The sequence below is a fragment of the Pseudorca crassidens genome, chromosome 11 (assembly GCF_039906515.1).
Source record: "Pseudorca crassidens isolate mPseCra1 chromosome 11, mPseCra1.hap1, whole genome shotgun sequence".
Classification (NCBI taxonomy): domain Eukaryota; kingdom Metazoa; phylum Chordata; class Mammalia; order Artiodactyla; family Delphinidae; genus Pseudorca; species Pseudorca crassidens.
In genome coordinates, this window is record NC_090306.1 from 68,181,604 (window position 1) to 68,201,922 (window position 20,319).

The window sequence follows — 20,319 nt, forward strand, 5'->3', positions numbered from 1 at the left end:
GTGCTGGCTGTGGGCTGGGGCACACCCTTAGCTACTGGAGGTTATGCTTGTATTCTAACCACTTGGCCTTCTCACACCATGGCTGCTTACTTCTTTGTTTTGTTTTGGGTTTTTTTTTGTGGTACGCGGGCCTCTCACTGTTGTGGCCTCTCCCGTTGTGGAGCACAGGCTCCGGACGCGCAGGCTCAGCGGCCATGGCTCACGGGCCCAGCTGCTCCACGGCATGTGGGATCTTCCCGGACCAGGGCACGAACCCGTGTCCCTGCATCGGCAGGCGGACGCTCAACCACTGCGCCACCAGGGAAGCCCGGCTGCTTACTTCTTAAAGGCCGGCAGGAGAATCCCTCTTTTGTTCTGCTACAGTGAGGTCTTATATAATGTAACACAGTCATGGAAGTGACTGTTATTTTTACAGGTCCCACCAACCCTCAGAGGAGGGGGATGGTACAGGGTGTGACTACCTGGGGTGAGAATATTGGGTGTCATCCTAGAATTCTGCCTACAGTAAGGGTTAGAGTATTATGCTTGGACCAGCCAGTATCACTGGCCATCTGTATGAGCTCACAGAGCTCCGTCATCCTCTACTCTCCTATGAAGGGAGACAAAAACAGTACCACTAATTTATCCAGCTTAGCAGATTTAAGGAAGGATAATTTTATGTTGGTCTTTAATCTTTTTCTCTAATTTTTCAAGGTGTAAGGATAATGGACCTTCCCCTCTGGATATAAAGCCCTTGCAGTAAGTCAGGATTTCACTTCTGCCTCTCCTTTTCTTTCCCTCTACCTAAGATACTTTCTGCATCAAAGTTTCCCAGTAAAAGTTTACTGAACTGAATTCATTACATGTTAAATGTGTTGATAATCTCATTTAGAAAAAAATTCCCACCCATCCTGGCATACTTGTTAACAAATCTAGCAGGAAAGCCATAAACTTAATGGACCAGACCTCTGAATTACTTCACAACCACCCCTATTCTGGAGATGAAGATCCTTTTTGTATAGTCCTGATTCTCAACATGACACCAATGGATATAGATAAAACCAATTTCTAATCTTGGATTCTGATGCACAGCCAATAACACTTGATTAAACATAACATTTTCACTCAAAGTAAATTAATTTGGATTATTTTGGATAATTAAATATTTTCATAAAAGATCAAAATAACTACTTTTCATATTGTATAAATGAATATGCTAAAAGAGACTACCACCCATTTTAAGGAAGTTTTACATTGTAGAAAAGGCCAATCCTACTTATAGAACCAAAAAGCCAATCTTTTTGGCACCACATTTAAGAAATCAAATACAGATGAAAAAATGTTGCTAATCCATCTTTTATTTTCTTTCTCTTTTAACTCACGCCAGCAAAATAAAGCTTAGGAATTCTATAGCAACAATAGCTTCCCATTAAATAGTGATAGAAATATGGCTCACTTTGATTACATATCAGCTTGTAAAAGTGTTATTTTTGTGAGAAAAGTTTGAGTAAAATATCTTCTTTGAAAGAGGAAATTTAAAAAGATCTGTAAGAACAGGAAACATGAGACAAGGAAAGACAAAAAATAGTGCCACTAGTTTTCCAATTCAGAAGATTTAAGGAAGAATGTTTTTATGTTGGTCTTTAATTTTTAAGTATGGTTCCATTTAAATCTTAAAACAGTACACTCTTCTACACTCTGGAATGTGACAGATCTTGGCCACTCTAAAGGTTAACACATAGTTTAAAAAACAAAATACAACTGAGCAAATTTTACAGATCTAATTGGCTTATTCAAGGATGCATGAAAGGGGCAGCATCCAATCTAGCAGACAGAAAGGAGCTCCAAGGAGCTGTATAAAATGAAAGATTTTTACAGGCAGAAGGGATCAGGAACAAGGAAGTTATACTAGATGAAAAAGAGCAGTTGGTTATGACAAGGTCACTTTCCTTTAGGGAATGGCAGGAGTCTATCAGGCAGATTACCTAACTAGTGCTAATCAGGAGATTCCTGATTGACTGGTGTAAGATTCCGGTCAATCTGGGAGAGCTGAAACTGTAATTAAGTCTCAGTTTGGTGATGTAAGGCTTAGCATAAGTGACTCCATTTGGGGCCTGTTGTCTTGTTTTTAACAACATTAAGAAAGTTTCTCATGAATATTGCAAAGGACTCTGAAAAAGACTCTTAAGAGTTCATGGCAAAGGCAGAAGTTTACAGTAATATTATAAATCACGCATGGGTTTTTCCGGAGTGGCATGATTCATGTTAAAATTTCTATTCAATATTTCCAAAAACATTTTTTTTTTTTTTTTTTTTTGCGGTACGCGGGCCTCTCACTGTTGTGGCCTCTCCCGTTACAGAGCACAGGCTCTGGACGCGCAGGCTCAGAGGCCATGGCTCACAGGCCCAGCCGCTCCGCAGCATGTGGGATCTTCCCAGACCGGGGCATGAACCCATGTCCCCTGCATCGGCAGGCGAACTCTCAACCACTGCGCCACCAGGGAAGCCCTCCAAAAACATTTTTAACCGTTACATTGTGGTAAGTCCCAAGTGCCACCTAGAAAAGAGAGTTTTATAATATTCCGTCAACAAGTATTTATTCAAAAAATATTTGTAGAGTGCCTACTATATAAGGTATCATGATTGGCTCCACAGGTAATATGATCAATGGGACATAAATTTTACCTTCGGGCAGATTATAGTCTGGTAGAGGTACTAAGATGTACACAGATATCTATATAAAAAATAGAATTCAGTGAAGCATCCATTAGAGGCATTAAGTACCACAGAAGCACAGAGGAGGGGGATATGACTCTTGTGAGGAGGACCCAGGCAAAGCTTCATGAAAAAGGTAAAATAGAAGGGAACTTTTAAGGACAAAACCAAAAATGTATGAAGTGAACTGAAAACGTTTCTGGAAGACTTCAATGGGCAGAGTAAGGAATTAGGAAGGCTGAGGAGCCACCGAAGACACTGTGAGTAGGAAATTAACATTATCAGAACTGACTACTTTAGGAAGATTAATCTGAGGACAGTTGAAAATGGATTGAAGTAGGGGAAAAACTAGAGCTAGAGAGGCCTGTTTTAGATCAATCTAATAAAAAGAGATGAAGGGAGGTCAAATATCTAGATGTGATATTGTGATTTATATTAGGAAATATATATTTGGTCTTAGTCCTCATTTCTGGCACAGAGCTCCTAAAACCTTTGGAATTTCCTAAGTGGTGAGAGCCATAAAAGTGTCTCTTGTTATGTTAAGGTAATTTTGGGGGCCTAAGGATGGGAACTGGTTGCCAGGAGAACCAATCATGTGATTAGATGGTTTGATCTTTCAAGCTGGCCCCCAGCCTCTGGAGGCGGGTGGAGGCTGGAGGTTGAATCAATCACCAGTGGCCAATGATTTAATCAGTCATACCCATGTAATGAAGCCTCCATAAAACCCAAAAAAGACAGGGTTTGAAGAGCTTCTGGGTTGGTGAACACTTGGAGATTTGGGGAGAATGGCTTGCTCCAAGAGTGTATGGAAACTCCACACCCATTCCCACATACCTTACCTCATTCAACTCTTCAATCCAGCTGTTCCTAAATGATATCCTCTTATAATAAACTGGTAATCTAGTAAAAAGGTTTCCTGAGTTCTGTGAGTCGTTCTAGCAAATAAATCGAACCCAAGGAAGGGTTTGTGGCAACCTCCAATCTGTAGCTGGTTGGTCAGAAGCACGGTTAACAACCTGGGCTTGTGACTGGCATCTGGGGTCAGGGGTCAGTCTTGTAGGACTGAACCCTTAACCTGTGGAATCTGATGCTATCTCTGAGTAGATAGTGTCAGATTGAACTGAACTGTAGGACACCCAGGTGGTGTCCCAAGCTTTGCCTGGTGTTACAGAGGTGTGCCCCCCTTAACACACACACACACCTCACATGTTGGAGTTAGATTCAGGAACCCGAAAGATTAGATGACAGGGAAAGAGGGCCCAGATTGAGAAAGTAACAGCAGGAGCCAAGAGGAGTAAGTTTATGCACAGAGTCAGAGTATACAACACTCAGCAGCTCCTTCACTAGAAGTGAAGCTCCATGAAGGCGAGGACTAATTGCACCTGTTGCTAGCCCTCAGTGCTTAGCACCGTGCTTGCACATAATATGCACTCAATATTTCTGACTGAATAAATGACTGGAATTTAAAAGCGAGGAAGGGGTGGGTATTGTGTTTACTTGTATATTTGCATGTTTCCACCAGGGATGTGGTTAATGCAGCTATGTCCACCCAACTTCTGGTGAAGACAGCGGTTACCTTTCATAACAGATACATAAATAAGACCCCAAACAACACATTTCCTAATAGGGAATTCACCTTGTAAGATGTTAGTGATCTCCATTATCGCTTAAATGACTTTCGTTTGTGTTTCTCCATCTGAAAAATAAATTATTTTCATTGAGAATAAATGCCCTGAAATTGTACTAAATCTACACTTTCCGTTTTCTCAAAAGAAAAGATCCATGATTTTCTTGAATCTTTCACTTCATTTCTCTATAACTAAGTTCCTAGGTCAAAAAAAGGGTAAGGCAGGAACAAGGCCATACTTGTTATTTGATGGGATAACCCTTCAGGAAGGAGAGCTTTTTAGGAAAGCTCCTTGATTAACTTGCTACCAAGTTTATCGACCTAGTGGAGAGACTGATGTAAACTACAGAAGGTGATAGTGTTTTTGACAGCTGCTTATTTAAAATGCAATTGTTTGCACAGCAAATGTATGACAAAAAAGCCATGTTGAAATATATACACTTTATTTTTTTATTTAATTCACTTGATGGATTTTAATTTTATTTATTTTTCAGACCAGTTTCCTGATTTTTCTATCCCCCCAAGTTTTATAACACTGTATAAGTTTAAGGTGTACAGCAAAATGATTTGATATATGTATATATTGTGAGGTGATTACCACAATAAGTTTAGTTAACATCCTTGATAGATTTTTAATTTGATCATATTTCTCACAGACTAAAAGCTAATTCATTGGCAATGAAATCGTTTGTGATATAATGCCTTGACACTTTCCACTTTTAAAGACTAAAGATATGTAGGGCCCTCAGGAATTAAGACAACATAAATATAGTTCACATGTATAACTGCTTGAATTAAGACATGGTCTGTGACATCATGAAGTTCCTAATCTGGCTGAGAATATATATAAATACATAAAAAGTAAATTTTTGTGTTACAATGTAAACAAAGTTCTATAGGAAAACAGAAGTGCAAAGGTTTATGGCCTGTTACTTCACTGAGGGTATAAATTAGGGTGCCAAGGAAGAAGAGAAAGGTGAAGTCGGAAAAGTGAATTTGGCCAGAGGTACATCGTAAGCAACCAAGAGTCAGAAGAGACTTTTAAGTAAGCACCTAAAAAGTAAGCTTTGTTTTGTTTTTCAAACCATTCTTATTTACTTATTTAGGCTGCTCTGGGTCTTAGTTGCGGCATGCTGGACTCTCAGTTGCAGTATGCAGCCTCTTAGTTGCAGCTTGCATCTAGTACCAGGGATCAAACCCAGGCCCCCTGCACTGGGAGCGCGGAGTCTTACCCACTGGGCCACCAGGGAAGTTCCAAAGTAAGTTTTTAAGTATGCTCATGTGTGTATTTCAGAAAGATCACATTAGCTAACAGTGTATAGGAGAGACTGGGGATATCAGATAAAGAGACAGTCCAAGTATGAGTTTATTTGCATTAATCCAGTGAACCAATATTAGTTGTCACTCTAGTCAGTGTTTACACTTTACTAAGCACTGTTTAAGCTTACTTTTGGCCACAGTCAACTTTTCAGAGAGATGATCAGCTGGTAAATGGAGCCATAGGATCTGAACTGAGTTTCCAACTCTTAAACATGGCACATACCTTCCAGAGAGAAAGGTAATTCGGTTTTCAGTTAAGCCCATGACTGTGGGAATAGAGAGGAAGTAATCAACCTAAGAAATATTTTAGAAGGAGAACCAAAGGGATTTTTGAGGACAACTTGGCTTTGAGTAGTGAGGGAAAAGATCTGAGGATGCAGAGTTGGTGATTTTTTTGTTTGGTTGGCTGAGCCTCTGCTCAGGAAAGTCTGGGAGAGGGAAGATCATGAATTTAGTTTTGGAAGGATGCTTTTGAGTTGCCTGTGGGGGACATCCATGTGGAAATGGCCAATGCAGACCTGTAGATACTGCTCTGAAGCCCTGGAAAGAAATGAGATCCAAGATGGCATGACTGGGAGTCTGAATATGACTGAAAAACATAAAAGTGAATGAAATAACCCCGACTCATGGAGGGTTGGATGGGACCTGGGAGTGCTTGCACATGCACCTAGACCAATGTCTTCAAGAGCAACAAAATACATGGAAACTGTAAGGGACTAAAAATAATTGCTTGAATGCACAGATGGGGCTAATATTAACAATAAGATACAAAAAGGCCACAAATCAACTGCCATTTCTGAGGTGCCAAGAGCAAAAGCAGGGAACTGTGCATGAGCCCTGCACACAGAACCACCCGGAGGGTGGGCAGACCACCTAAGCTACCCCTGTGCCAGACCCACCAATCCTCCCTCACCGCCATTTAAGGAAACAGCCCCCCCCCCCCCGCAGGAATGGGCAAGTGCACCTGTTTCTTGTACTCACTCCCTCCAGCTGTAGCAGGAGTCCCAATAAAGCCCAATAAAGCCTTACCTGAATTCTTCGTCCGGCCTCCTACCAATTTCTGTTGATCATGAGACAGCCTGGGGCCTGAAACCTGGGATCTGGGACCCTTTGCTGTAGTGCTTGCACCTGGACAAAGGTCTCCTTCCGCAACAAAATACAAAGAAACTATAAGGGACTAAAAATAACTTTCCGCATGTGCAGTTGGGGAAAATTAAGAACAACAACATACACAAAAACCAAAAACCCAACTGCCCCTTCTGAGGAGTCAGGAGCAAAAGCAGGGTAATGGGCATGCAGCCTGCACACAGCACCAAGGGGGTGGGCAGACCACCCAAGTCATCCCTGCCTCCTGACCCCTAGACCCTCACCCTATATGAGGAATCAGCTCACGCACCCCACCCCCCAAGGGAGCGAGCAAGGACACCTGTTACTTGATTTCGCTCCTTCCTGCTGAAACAGTAAAGCCTTGCCTGAATTTCTTATCTGGCCTCTCATCAAATTCTATTGGTGAAGGAGTCCAAGAACCCTGGCCTGTAACAAACATAGAGTCCAAAGACCCTAGTGGTAAAAAAGGCACCATGGGTCAAGTCAGTTTTTAAGTTGCAAATGTCAAGGATGATGTGGACTTAAGAAGACAGAAGAACCATGTGAGGGTGATGTCAGGGAAGCTAACTGAAATCTCAGGATGGAAGTAAGGTTCAGTCAATTCTGTTAAACACTACAAAAAGCAAGTAAGCAGACCACACAACTGTTACCAATGAAAGAAAGCGGCTTCATACACAGCCACATTGGATGAACTTAAAACTGGGCTCAGCCAAGATTCTTCGCAGCCACGGCGGTCGACTTCTGTTTTTCCTGAGGCCAATTTGAGTCCTCCTTCACCGCCCTACCCTTTCCTCCCTTCTTGCATGTACTGTAATTCTCCTCCACATCAGTGTTTGGGGACTTGCCTCCCACGCCTCTCCCTTCCCGCAGCTTGCCGTTTCCATGGAGACCTTCACTTAATTAACCCCGCGGAGAGAGAGGGCGTTGCTGGCGGGAGCGAAATCCACCAGAACAGCGGCGAGAAGAGCTGGAGCGGAGCGGAGGCTTGCTGAGCGGGGCCTGGAGGAGAAGCGCGTAGCAGCCGCGAGGTGGGGGCGATGGCGAGCTCCTTCCCCCCGCAACCCCCGACCCCGTCACCCCGGCGCAACCCGCGGCGCACGAAACTTGCAAAGTGCTGGCTGCGCGGCTGGGGTCAAGGTCTGGCAGTGTCAGGGCGGGCTGCGCGGGGCACCCGGCACCCAGCAGGCTTCCTCCACTGAGCACCAGTCGGCTTCCAGGTCCCTGGTCTTTTTCCTTTCCCCACCAGTCTAACTATTCTTAAAACCGCCGCCCTTTTCTTTAAACTCTGTTCTTTTCTCCATTGGTCAAAAGTTTGGGACTATTTCTAAAACCGCGCGGCCGGGGCAAGTTGCTCTCTTTTTACACTTTGGGAGCAAACCCTGACTGAGTTATATTTGAACGGGGATTTGGACTTCAACAAACAGCAGGGAGCGGCGTTCTTATTATGCAGCACCCAAACCTTCGAAATTCTACCTGACAACTTAGATTTGGGGGAAAAAATTAATACCCCAACCCCGCGGTTGGAACGCTTATAACAGGTTGCTGAGAATAAAGAACAGGGTTAAAGCTTTGCAGTTTTGTGGAGGAGTCTGTGGATTGAATGATTAGGTGTTTCTTTTTAACTGGGTTGCATTTTATCCGAGGTGAACACCTGCTTAAGGAGACCCACAGAAGATTTTGTAGGAAGAAACCTGCTTTAGATTGGGCTTTAGAGAGCTTTAAAATTGATCCTGGGGACCTGTTTACTATTAAAATGATATTTTTCAGGTTCAGAAATATGTATTTTTAAAAAAATACAGAGGTGTTTTATTTTTTCCTTTATACCTTAAGTTGAACGTGACAGTTCCTAAGTCCCCAGGGACTCAAGGTTCCTGGGAAAAGTTATACAAGCTTTTTGGATCAATGCATTTTAAAAATAAATTCAGTTGGAACGAATGTTGAATGTTTTTTCCATTTAAGTTTCAATTGCATCCACTGTATTTGAAATATTTTTCATAATGATGGTATAATTTAAAAATGTGAGGAATTACTGCCAACAAAGTAGCAGTGTGTAGGTGTTTTAGATTTTCATCCATTAAGCTTAAATAGTTTCACACAATGCAATGTAATTTTGTGTAATTGCCTGATAATTCATTTTATTGCTAACATCTCCTTTATATTTAATTATAGCAGCTTCTAGAAGCAAATTGTTTTGCTATTTGTTATTAGTTGAAAAGTACTGATGTTTCCAGTTTTATTGGGTGGACAATGTTATGAAGCACCTACTTATTAATGCCTTAACATTCGGTTCGATGGGCAGTCTAAATTGAAAAGACCTGACATTAAAGTGATATATATACACACACAACCTAAAGAAATTCCAGTAGTTTAGTTTTGAAACTAAAAATATACATGTTTAATTGAGCTGACTATACTTTATTTTCCAGATGGAGAAATCAATTATTCTACTGCTCTGGATACAATATGTTTTTAAGGTAAGACATTTTCGAATGTACTCTTTTTTGGAATTAATGGGCAAGATGCTATTGCATTGAGTCTATCCATTTTGGAATAGAAAGCGTATGTTGAAGACAAGTAACACTAAATATGAGATTTAGTACCTAAGAAAAGTTTTCTTTGGTAGGTGCTGCACAAATATATGCATATTGGTGGCAGCTGTTTTCACTGCTTGTAAATTGTTTTGGGGGATGATCAGTGCAGAGGGAGAGAGTTCAGAATTTGGTAGAAGTCAAGGTATAGTGAGGCATTTTCAAGTTGTTTTTGGTAGGAATTTTGATGAATGTATCATTCTCTTGGGAGTTGAATTATTTTTTTGTCATCTAGGGAACGTAAAGGGTCTCTGATAATGTGGTCTGGCTATTTTGCCTCAGTTGCTAACATTTTCTTTACCTACAAACGAACCAAGATTTTAAAATAATTCAGAGTCAAACATTTTGCACTCAAACTTATTTTCATTCTAAGTGCTTTGCCAAGAATCCATTATCGTATGGTAGTTCTATTTGTAGTTTTTTAAGGAACCTCCATACTGTTCTCCATAGTGGCTGTATCAATTTACATTCCCACCAACAGTGCGAGAGGGTTCCCTTTTCTCTACACCCTCTCCAGCATTTATTGTTTCTAGATTTTTTGATGATGGCCATTCTGACGGGTGTGAGATGATATCTCATTGTAGTTTTGATTTACATTTCTCTAATTAATGATGTTGAGCATTCTTTCATGTGTTTGTTGGCAATCTGTATATCTTCTTTGGAGAAATGTCTATTTAGGTCTTCTGCCCATTTTTGAATTGGGTTGTTTTTTTTTTGTTATTGAGCTGCTTGTAAATTTTGGAGATTAATCCTTTGTTAGTTGCTTCATTTGCAAATATTTTCTCCCATTCTGAGGGTTGTCTTCTGGTCTTGTTTATGGTTTCCTTTGCTGTGCAAAAGCTTTGAAGTTTCATTAGGTCCCATTTTTTTTTTTTTTTAATTTCCATTTCTCTAGGAGGTGGGTCAGAAAGGATCTTGCTGTGATTAATGTAATAGAGTGTTCTGCCTATGTTTTCCTCTAAGAGTGTGATAGTGTTTGGCCTTACATTTAGGTCTTTAATCCATTTTGAGCATATTTTTGTGTATGGTGTTAGGGAGTGTTCTAATTTCATACTTTTACATGTACCTGTCCAGTTTTCCCAGCACCACTTATTGAAGAGGTGGTCTTTTCTCCACTGTATATTCTTGCCTCATTTATCAAAGATAAGGTGACCATATGTGCGTGGGTTTATCTCTGGGCTTTCTATCCTGCATACACCCTGAGAAAACCATAATTCAAAAACAGTCATGTACCAAAATGTTCATTGCAGCTCTATTTACAATAGCCAGGACATGGAAGCAACCTAAGTGTCCATCAACAGATGAATGGATAAAGAAGATGTGGCATATATATACAATGGAATATTACTCAGCCATAAAAAGAAACGAAATAGAGTTATTTGTAGTGAGGTGGATGGACCTTGAGTCTGTCATACAGAGGAAGTAAGTCAGAAAGAGAAAAACAAATACCGTATGCTAACATATATATGGAATCTAAGGAAAAGAAAAAAACTCATGAAGAACCTAGGGGTAAGATGGGAATAAAGACACAGACCTACTAGAGAATGGACTTGAGGATATGGGGCGGGGAAGGGTAAGCTGGGACAAAGTGAGAGAGTGGCATGGACATATATACACTACCAAACGTAAAATAGATAGCTAGTGGGAAGCAGCCGCATAGCACAGGCAGATCAGCTCGGTGCTTTGTGACCACCTAGAGAGGTGGGATAGGGAGGGTGGGAGGGAGGGAGACGCAAGAGGGAAGAGATGTGGGAACATATGTATATGTATAACTGGTTCACTTTGTTATAAAGCAGAAACTAACACACCATTGTAAAGCAATTATACTCCAATAAAGATGTTAAAAAATAAATAAATAGAGCTGCAAAAAAAAAAAATCCATTGTCATCAGGGTACACAGTTTGACATGCTAAGAGGGTGTGCTGTGACTTTGTTTCTTCCTTCTCCCTGACCCCAGGATCCTGGTGATTCCTCGTTTGAGAGATATGCATCTAAAATTTGCCTGCTCTTAGTTTACTTGCCTTTCTTTTTTTAAAAATTTATATTGGAGTATAGTTGATTTACAGTGTTGTGTTAGTTTCTGCTGTACAGCAAAGTAAATTGGTTGTACACATACATGTATCCACTCTTCTTTAGATTCTTTTCCCATATAGGTCATTACACAGCACTGAGTAGAGTTCCCTGTGCTATACAGTAGGTCCTTATTAGTTATCTATTTTATATGTGGGAGTGTGTACAAGTCAGTTCCAGTCTCCCAATTTATCCCTTCCCCACCTTTCCTCCCTAGTAACCATAAATTTGTTTTCTACATCTGTGACTCTATTTCTGTTTTGTAAATAAGTTCATTTGTATCATTTTTTTGGATTCCACATATAAGCGATATCATATGATACTTGATACTTAGTATGATAATATCTAGGTCCATCCATGTTGCTGCAAATGGCATTATATCATTCTTTTTTATGTTTACTTGCTTTTCTTAAGTTATTTCCTGAACTATGCTTATAAATACAGTATCCAATGGATGTTATTTATGTGTAGAAATTGATGTTACTGAAATATTTTTCAATCATAATTTGGTATATTTTAGGTTTCATTTTTTGTAAATTTGCTTATAAAAAATAACAAGGCATTTTTATTTACTGTTACTTTTCTTTCCCATTTCAGATCTCAAAAAGTTTCCATTTTATACCAAAGAATAAACAAACAACAACAATTTTTATTGAATGGGATGAATTTCCTAAGGGAGGAAATCCTGAATTTTATTTTTTAAAATACCAACTTGTTAATAATTTTGCTCAAAAAGTAAGGCATGTTTTATTTTTTGGCTCTGATAAAAGTGAGCATAGTGTAAATTTGTTGTAACTGAATGCCACATCATAAACAGGAATTTAATAGTCATTGCAATATCTTACTTTAATTTTACTAATATATAAAATGCTAGCATTTTATGAAATATCTTCAATAACTAGTTGATCAAAATAATATTTGTTTCATCATCAGAATGGTTATGTATTTTCCTTTTTAGAATTTATGTACTACACAGAGAGCAACTATTTAAAACTTAATATTTTATGTAAAAATAAATAGTTTATGTATGTTTGCATTTCATATTGGAAAAACTGCTTCTTATGAAGAGTAGAGAAGTCAAACCTCTAATTATAATGCATCTTACATAGAGTTAATAAACATTTCTTAAGCAGATGAATCTCATTATTTACAGAATGTGAAAAGGATTCCCGCAGACCCACAAAGGCTTCCAAAATCAATAATAACACTAGAAGAAAGTGAAGACTGTCACATCATTATCCAGTCCATAAAATATGGACAAATTTTAAGTGAAAAGTCATTTCAAACCCGTAAGTAATATGTATATGTTGTTCAGCTATCTTACCTAATTATAAAAGGGAAAATTTTTTATTACCAGATCATTTGAATTTTACAGTGATTAATAGATATGCAATGGTAATTAAAAATCACATCCCAATAGTATTTTGTTTTTTGATTATAATTTAAATTTCAAAATTTAAAGGAAATTGTAAACTAAGGTAAGAATATGATTTTCAGTTTTGACATTTAATGTGTGCTAATATGAATAGATAGGTATAGTGGAGGTATTACATGTAATCCAGATTATTCTTAAAAATCCTATAATGTGGATTGTAATTTAATTCATTCATTCTAAGCAGAGTGCAAGAAACTCCCATATAGTCTAGAAAAGGTTTTATAGTTAGATAATATTTTCCCATCATGGTGAATCTTTTGTAATTCAATATCCTTTGTGTTTCATTCAGTTTTATTTGAAACCATACTAATTATTCTCCCTGATCTTTTAGGTGGAATATCAACTAGAAATATTAAAACAACAGCAACAAGTACGAGTGTTTCTTTTAACTGGAGTGTTCTATCTTCCAATGACACTTTAGTGTCAATATCACTTAATAATTCTTCACAAATTATGCAAAATAATGTCATGTTTTATGAGTGGGATGATTTGAAACCTGCCACCTTATATGTTTTTACATTTGAATTTAAACAATTGCATTTGGATTTTATAAATATATTTCAGAGACTGGATGTTCAAATTGAAACAGGTATGTAGATATTTCTTATTAACTTATATATTATATATTTTGTAGATAACTTGACAACTTTTAAAATACGATTCAGCCAAGTATTAACCACTGTAAACTGCTTGTAAATGAATTAATATAGTCCTCTTTTTCTAACTATATTATTCTGATATTTGAATGATTTACTGAACAAGCTTGATTTAGCAGGGTAAAGGTAAGAACCAACTTTTTCTTCCACCTCTTCTTTTAAACTGAACCAAGTGGGTTCTCTTTAACTCTGTCAATGGTTCATATAGATTCCATGGCTTTTTAGGTGACTTCAGTATATCAATGAACATTCTCATTTTCAGATATTAAAAGATCATTAAAATCTAGTATAAAAATATAAATCTTTCATTAGCATACCCAGAATGCAATGGACCCTCATATATAATAAGAGGTGAAAAGTGTAGCTCAGCAGACTTAGAGAGCTAACTCCTTTGGTCTCAAGTTATTTTTTAGAAACATAGCATCAAATTGTATGCTGTGGAATTTAGAGATATTCTAGTCCAGAGTCGTTGGTTTATGGTATGTCAATGGACTGTATCTCCAAAAAGAAAGTTGTTTTAAGAAACTGAATCAAATAAATCTCTCTTTACTGAAGGAAAAAAAATATATATATATAAATCCTTCATCCTATTTAAAGTTTCTCCATTACTCATCCCTGATCAGACCTGACCCAAATTTGGAATACTGCAAGGGGGAGGTGAATGTGTTCAATATTCTGGTGTTTTCCTATTTCCTGTTCCTTCCCTCGTATGGTAGGAAAAGATATGAGAAGAAGACAGAGTCATAGATGGCTAGTGGGGGCAGTGCACTTTCTGTGATGGGCTAAGAATCCCATTTTAATACCTTCTATAGGAATAATCAATGAACTGCAATATTTTTTATAATATTTTGGTAATAAAAAGACAATAAGGTATTTAAGCATTCCCTCTCCCCATTCTTTTTTTTCCCCTATGAAAAAAAAGACAGCAGTTCAAAAGATCCTTCTTACATCTTCCTAATATGTTGGGTTGGGCACTGATGAAGCATAAGCATGAGCTGAAGTACAGTTTCTACTCTGAACAGGCTGATATTTTCCTGTCTTTCTGTGATGTGTAATCTTGGAGAAAAAGGCTAAGTGGCTGGCCATTCAGTTTTTTCTGGAAGGTGAACCCATTTGAAGTCAAGTGACAGAGAGCAGAATTCTAAGCAAGCATGTTGTCTAGTTCTCTAAATTAAAAAGAAGCCTGAAATATACTTTAAAAGTTCTCTACCAGTACAAGAGTAAGGGAAAGGAAAGGTAACAAAGTAATTTAGAAAGAAAAACATCTGTTGTTTTGTGTTAAGTTATAATTGGATGATAATTCTGCATAATTAATTCCTACAGCTAATTAAAACTGTTTTAGTTGGTGGTAATTCATTTACTACTTGAATAATGACAGCTTTAGCACTTTTATTGGTTTGGGAGAAACATAGGGAAAGTGCACAGTTAATACTATGAGGTTTTCACAGTTAACTTATGTAGATGTTAAGAAATGTAATTGTGAAATGCTACATTGCTGAATCCATCTTTAACAAAGCATTTTTCTTTTGGTAGGTTCATGTTCGCAAGGATGGGTAGCATTAAAAAATAACTGTTATAGAATTAGCAAAGATAATAAGCCATGGAATATAGCCCAGCAACATTGTAAGTTATCTTTAATTTCTGCACACCTTGTGGATATAAAAAATGAAGAGGAAAAAAAATTTATGTTTTCACATCTCAGGTCAAAGAATCAAATAATAATATGGACTGGTCTTAACGATTTGAAGGTCAGTAGATATAAAGAAATATGTATGTTGTGATAAAACTGTTTTGATGTGGACCATTTTTTAAAGTCTTTATTGAATTTGTCACAACATTGCTTCTGTTTTATGTTTTGGTTTTTTGGCCACGAGGCATGTGGAGTCTTAGCTCCCCGACCAGGGATCAAACCCACACCCCCTGGACCACCAGGGAAGTCCCATTTTTGAGTACTTCTTATAAGCCAGACACTATTTCTCTTTTTATTTTTCCAATCTCTCTCTTTTTTAGAGTAGTCATCGGTTCACAGAAAAATTGAGGGGAAGGTACAGAGGTTTCCCATATACCGCCTGCCCCCAGGCATGCACAGCCCCCCATTAGTGACCTCCCCCACCAGAGTAGTAACTTGTTAGAACCCCGGGACCTACACTGGTACGTCATTATAGCCCAAAGTCTAAGGTTTACATGATGCTGTACGCTTGGTGGTGTTCATTCTGTGGGTTTGGACAAATATAAAATAATATGTATCCATCATTTTGGTATGGTACAGAATATTTTCACTGCCCTAAGAGTCCTCTGTACCGTGTCTGTTCATTCCTTCCCCACCTCCTTCAATCTCTTTTGTAGGCATTTATTTCTTTACCTAATTTCTCTTTCATTTTGGTCTTTCCCAGACCCCTCTTAAATTCATTTGATTGATCTTATCTATTTCTTCACTTAGTTTACCACCTAAACCAGTTAGTCTCAAATGTTTATCTAGTCCACTTTCCTCTTATGACTACCAGACACCTATCTAATTTTCCTCTACTTATCCCTTTTGGAATTTTCCACAGACACTTCAACATTGCTAAAACTGACTTGTTACCTCCTTCCCATCAAACCTGCTCCACTTCCTCTATTTCTCACCTCTGTGAACAATACCATAATATGAACCCCAAAACATGGCGGTCTTCATTTTATTTCTTTCACTGTAGACATCCAGGTTTATGAAGTTCAGTTTCACTAAGAGAGATACAGAAAGATCTGAAGATTTTAGTCAATACCAGTGAAATAAGGAATGTGTGACATTTTTCTCCAAAAATTCCTAATACCATGGAAGAGCTAATGAAATCTCATTTTGGTTCACGTTTTGTAGGAAAACTTGAGACCTAACACAATTATCTGTCTAGTCTGTGTTTTCTTCTTGATGATCCGTTTACTTTTATTTCCTGCCATTCAAAAATAAATTCTATTCTCCATGAGATATGCTGATCTCTAGTGACCCAAGGCAAATTCACTCAGTTTGAAACCAATTTTTCTTTGGAACTTTGCATAAGCTTGGGAGAAACTATTGGCAATCTTTGATTGCATTTTCATCATTCTCTTAATGAGCTTCCTTTATCTTTTAATAGGAAGTGAATGAAATTCTAATAAAGATTCCTCAAACCACAGTTCATCTCAGAAGTCCCCCTCCCAGAGTGCCAGTGTCTTTCCAAGTAGGCCAGTTAGTGTATATATAGTTGTTTCCTGCTGTTAGTTATGGTGGTTATAAACTGTTTAAATTCGAATGTTCTCTTCCAATAGTTACGGTTCCTGGTTTCTGTTATAAAGTTAGGTCACATGGTCATGATAGCTAAAGTGAGGCTCTCAAGGCATCCTCGTGGTTGCTATGAATTTTTCTAGGGTGTCTAAGATACGGACTCTGCTTCAATATACTTAAAAATAATTTGGGAAGCAAATGAACCATCAAAGTAACTATTAAAAAAGAAAACTTCCTTTGTAGTAATAACTGAGTCCTATAGTGTCTCCTAAGTGCAATTCTATGTGATTTACTTGTATGACGTAAGAGGAAATTGGGGCACATGTGGACAGGCATCAGAGTCTGATCTTAACCACTGTACTCTACGACCTCTGCATGAAGCTGGTCTCTTGAGGTTGACATCAGAGTTAGCTGCTAGGTCTTAATCCTTGTGGTAGATTAAGAAAGTACTCACCCCTTTAAGTAAACCCATGCTGAGTAAGTGTGAATTTGTTTTTGGATGTCAAGGATAAAGACTGTCTTATTCATCATTGCATTCCCAGCTTCCAGTTGGGACCTTGCCACTCAGTAGGAGCTTAACGAATGAAAGATTAATAGTTTCTTTATTCTACTTTGGGTGGGTTACATGGGTAAACTCACTGAGTTCTCACAACAACCTAATGAGATAGGCAGTATCATTATTCTCATTTTATAGATAAGGAAAATGAACTCAGAAAGATCCTGGGTCACATAGCTAATAAATGGCCATGCCAGGCCTTGAACCTGTATCTGTTTGACCAACCCTCATGCCCTGATCACTTGACCATACTGCCTCTGAGCCTCTGTCTGGTTTCAAAATGGCAGTACGATATATGCAATAAAGCAGACTCTTTAGGAAACGATACTCCTCCGTTCTATTTGGTGGAATTGGAATGCACTGTTTTAAAATCTCTTCAGGAGGGAGCAGGTCTCTTCAGTCCTCACCCAAGCAACTAGCTTGGCACCACGCTTGATGTTGGGGATAGTGTCATAATCACAATACGGACATAGTCTCTGTTTTACCAAGCTCATTATAAGAATTATATTTGTTTGTGAGGTGCTGTTATGTGCCTGGCATTTTACATACATATTTTCTAAACCTGTTGAGAGAGGTCTTCTCTAAACCCTGCAGAGTAGTCATGATTAGTCCCATTGCATAGGTGAAAACATTTCATTTCTAAGAGGTTAGCAGTTATCTGGGAGTAGGTAGTAAGTGACAGAAATACTGATTAGAATCCACATATATCTTTGTTGAAGCTTCTATTTTTCCCACTCAAGGAGAGTAGCCACGTGACTATCTAAAGATAGATTCATTACCTGTGAGAGTTGAGGTTGATGATATTCACCAGTGGCATCCTTAGCAGAAAGGTAACAACAGCCTCTTCTGATGCTTAAGACTTATTTGTTGACTTGAAACAAAATCACTAACATCTAAGGAATAATGGGTCTGTGCCTGGCATTGTGTTGAGCCCTTTGCATGCTGCACTGCCTGTGATCCTCACAACAACTTAGATGTAGTATACCCATTTTACAGCTGAGAAAATAGAGGTTTAATGTGAAATTTAGCAGTTCTCCTGAAGACATGGCTAATGAGTGAATGAAAATGAACTCTGTCTCCAGCTCAGAATCTTTGTCATGAAGGAAATCCACACAAAAATGTGAAACTGGTTGATGATTTAACAGTCTTAGAAAATTTTATAATATAGATGTGTCTAATAAAAATCTTATACACATATTTGAAGACATGATACTTTTCCTTTAAATTGGCTTAATTTGTACATCTTATTACAGAAAGAAGGTCATCTCACATGGACAGATGGATCATCTTTTGGTCTTAAGAAAAATGAAATTTTTTCTTTTCCACTACTACCCAAGAATGAAACAGATTGCTACATTTTACAGCAAAACGCAACTGGATCAAACTATTTCTTTACAAGATTTTTCTGTTATGTTCCCTTGCCATATGTTTGTGAATATGAATGTAATTATTTTATTAGTATTCTTATATTCATGCATCTTACTCTTTTACTACTTTAAAGACAGAATTATAATTTCTAATAAAAATAATTTTCCTTTATATTTTTCAGCACCTTCTCCACAGGAAAACCTTTTATTTTATGTAAAGGATGTTGGAACAACTGAGGTTGTATTTAGTTGGAATGATTTGAATGGTTGGAATAATTTGAATAAGTGGCTGAAACTGGGGTATAAAATTATCATTAAATATTATTTAGATTATACAGAAGAACAGCATTTTGAAAGCGTGCCCCCAAATACTACAGAAAAAGCAATTACCCAACTGTCTCCTGGCCGTGTTTACAGATTTTTATTCTCTGCAATAAGTGAATGGGAGGCAAAGACTACTTTAAGTCCAGTATTCATTGTTGAAACATGTAAGTTACAAGACATCTGAAAGTATAATTTTTCAAATATTTAATATCATCATTAGCACAAAATTCCTGAGGGTCTGCTGTTTTCTCATAACATTCTGGGAAATCTCTCCCTTTAACCATTGTAGGTTACAATGAATCTGTTTACGTGTTTGGCTTTCCTATTAAATTAAACACCCAGGAGGACAGGAACTGTATCTTATTTGTTTTATATACCAGCTAGACTGGTGTCCAGTTCATAGTAGATAATCAGTAAATTTGGGGAAGCTGAATTTTCGATATGTGCCAATAGCAGGAGATAAACAGACATGCATCCCAGACTTAAAGGGACTTACAATGGAGAGAATTAGTAAGGAATAAAATTAAATGCAAATAGAACTGTATAGAAAATTAAATATTAATTGATTAATAAATATTAATAAATTAATAAATATTAATAAATTAAATGCAAATAAAACTGTATAGAAAAATTACCTAAATTCCCATCCAGTGGTACATTTGATAAATGCTTTCTAGAATTCAGAAGGTGGGTGACGGGGAAGACTCGTGGAAAGGAGAGGCTTAGATTCACACTTGAAGGAAGAAAAGCACGTTTTAAGCAAAAGTGTGGAGGTAGGAATTTGTAGGAAAAGAACAGTGTGGATTGACTGGAGATCCTCAGGGTGAAATCAGTTTGACTGGTAGGTGGTGTCAGGTTTGGGCATGCCAGGGGTCTCTGTCTTAGATGGTTGGGCTTGACCTTAGAAACAAAGGAAATCCATGAAGACTATAGTTTCTAAGACTTGTTTTACCTTTTACAAACACTTTTAATGCATTCTTTCCCCTTTTGCCTTTTACAAACAGTTTTAATGCATTATTTCACAGTCTTTATCTCAACCTTTGGAGTAGCTATATAGAAATGAAAAAACTGAGCTTCAGAAAGGTTAAGTAAACTGACTAGACTAACATGCTTTGTTAAGCCACACAGGAGTCCAGGAACCCAGATGGTCTCGTTTTAACTCTCCAGTTATTGCTTCTAAAGAAAGAATCAAAAAGAATGTGCGTGCATATCTGTGAGTTGGGAGGGTAGGGAACAGATACAGGTTTGAGACTGATACGTGCAAGGTGCTGTTTTAAGAAAATTAATCTGGAGGGATTAACTAGGAAAATCCCTGGCACTGGATGAAACAATTTGGA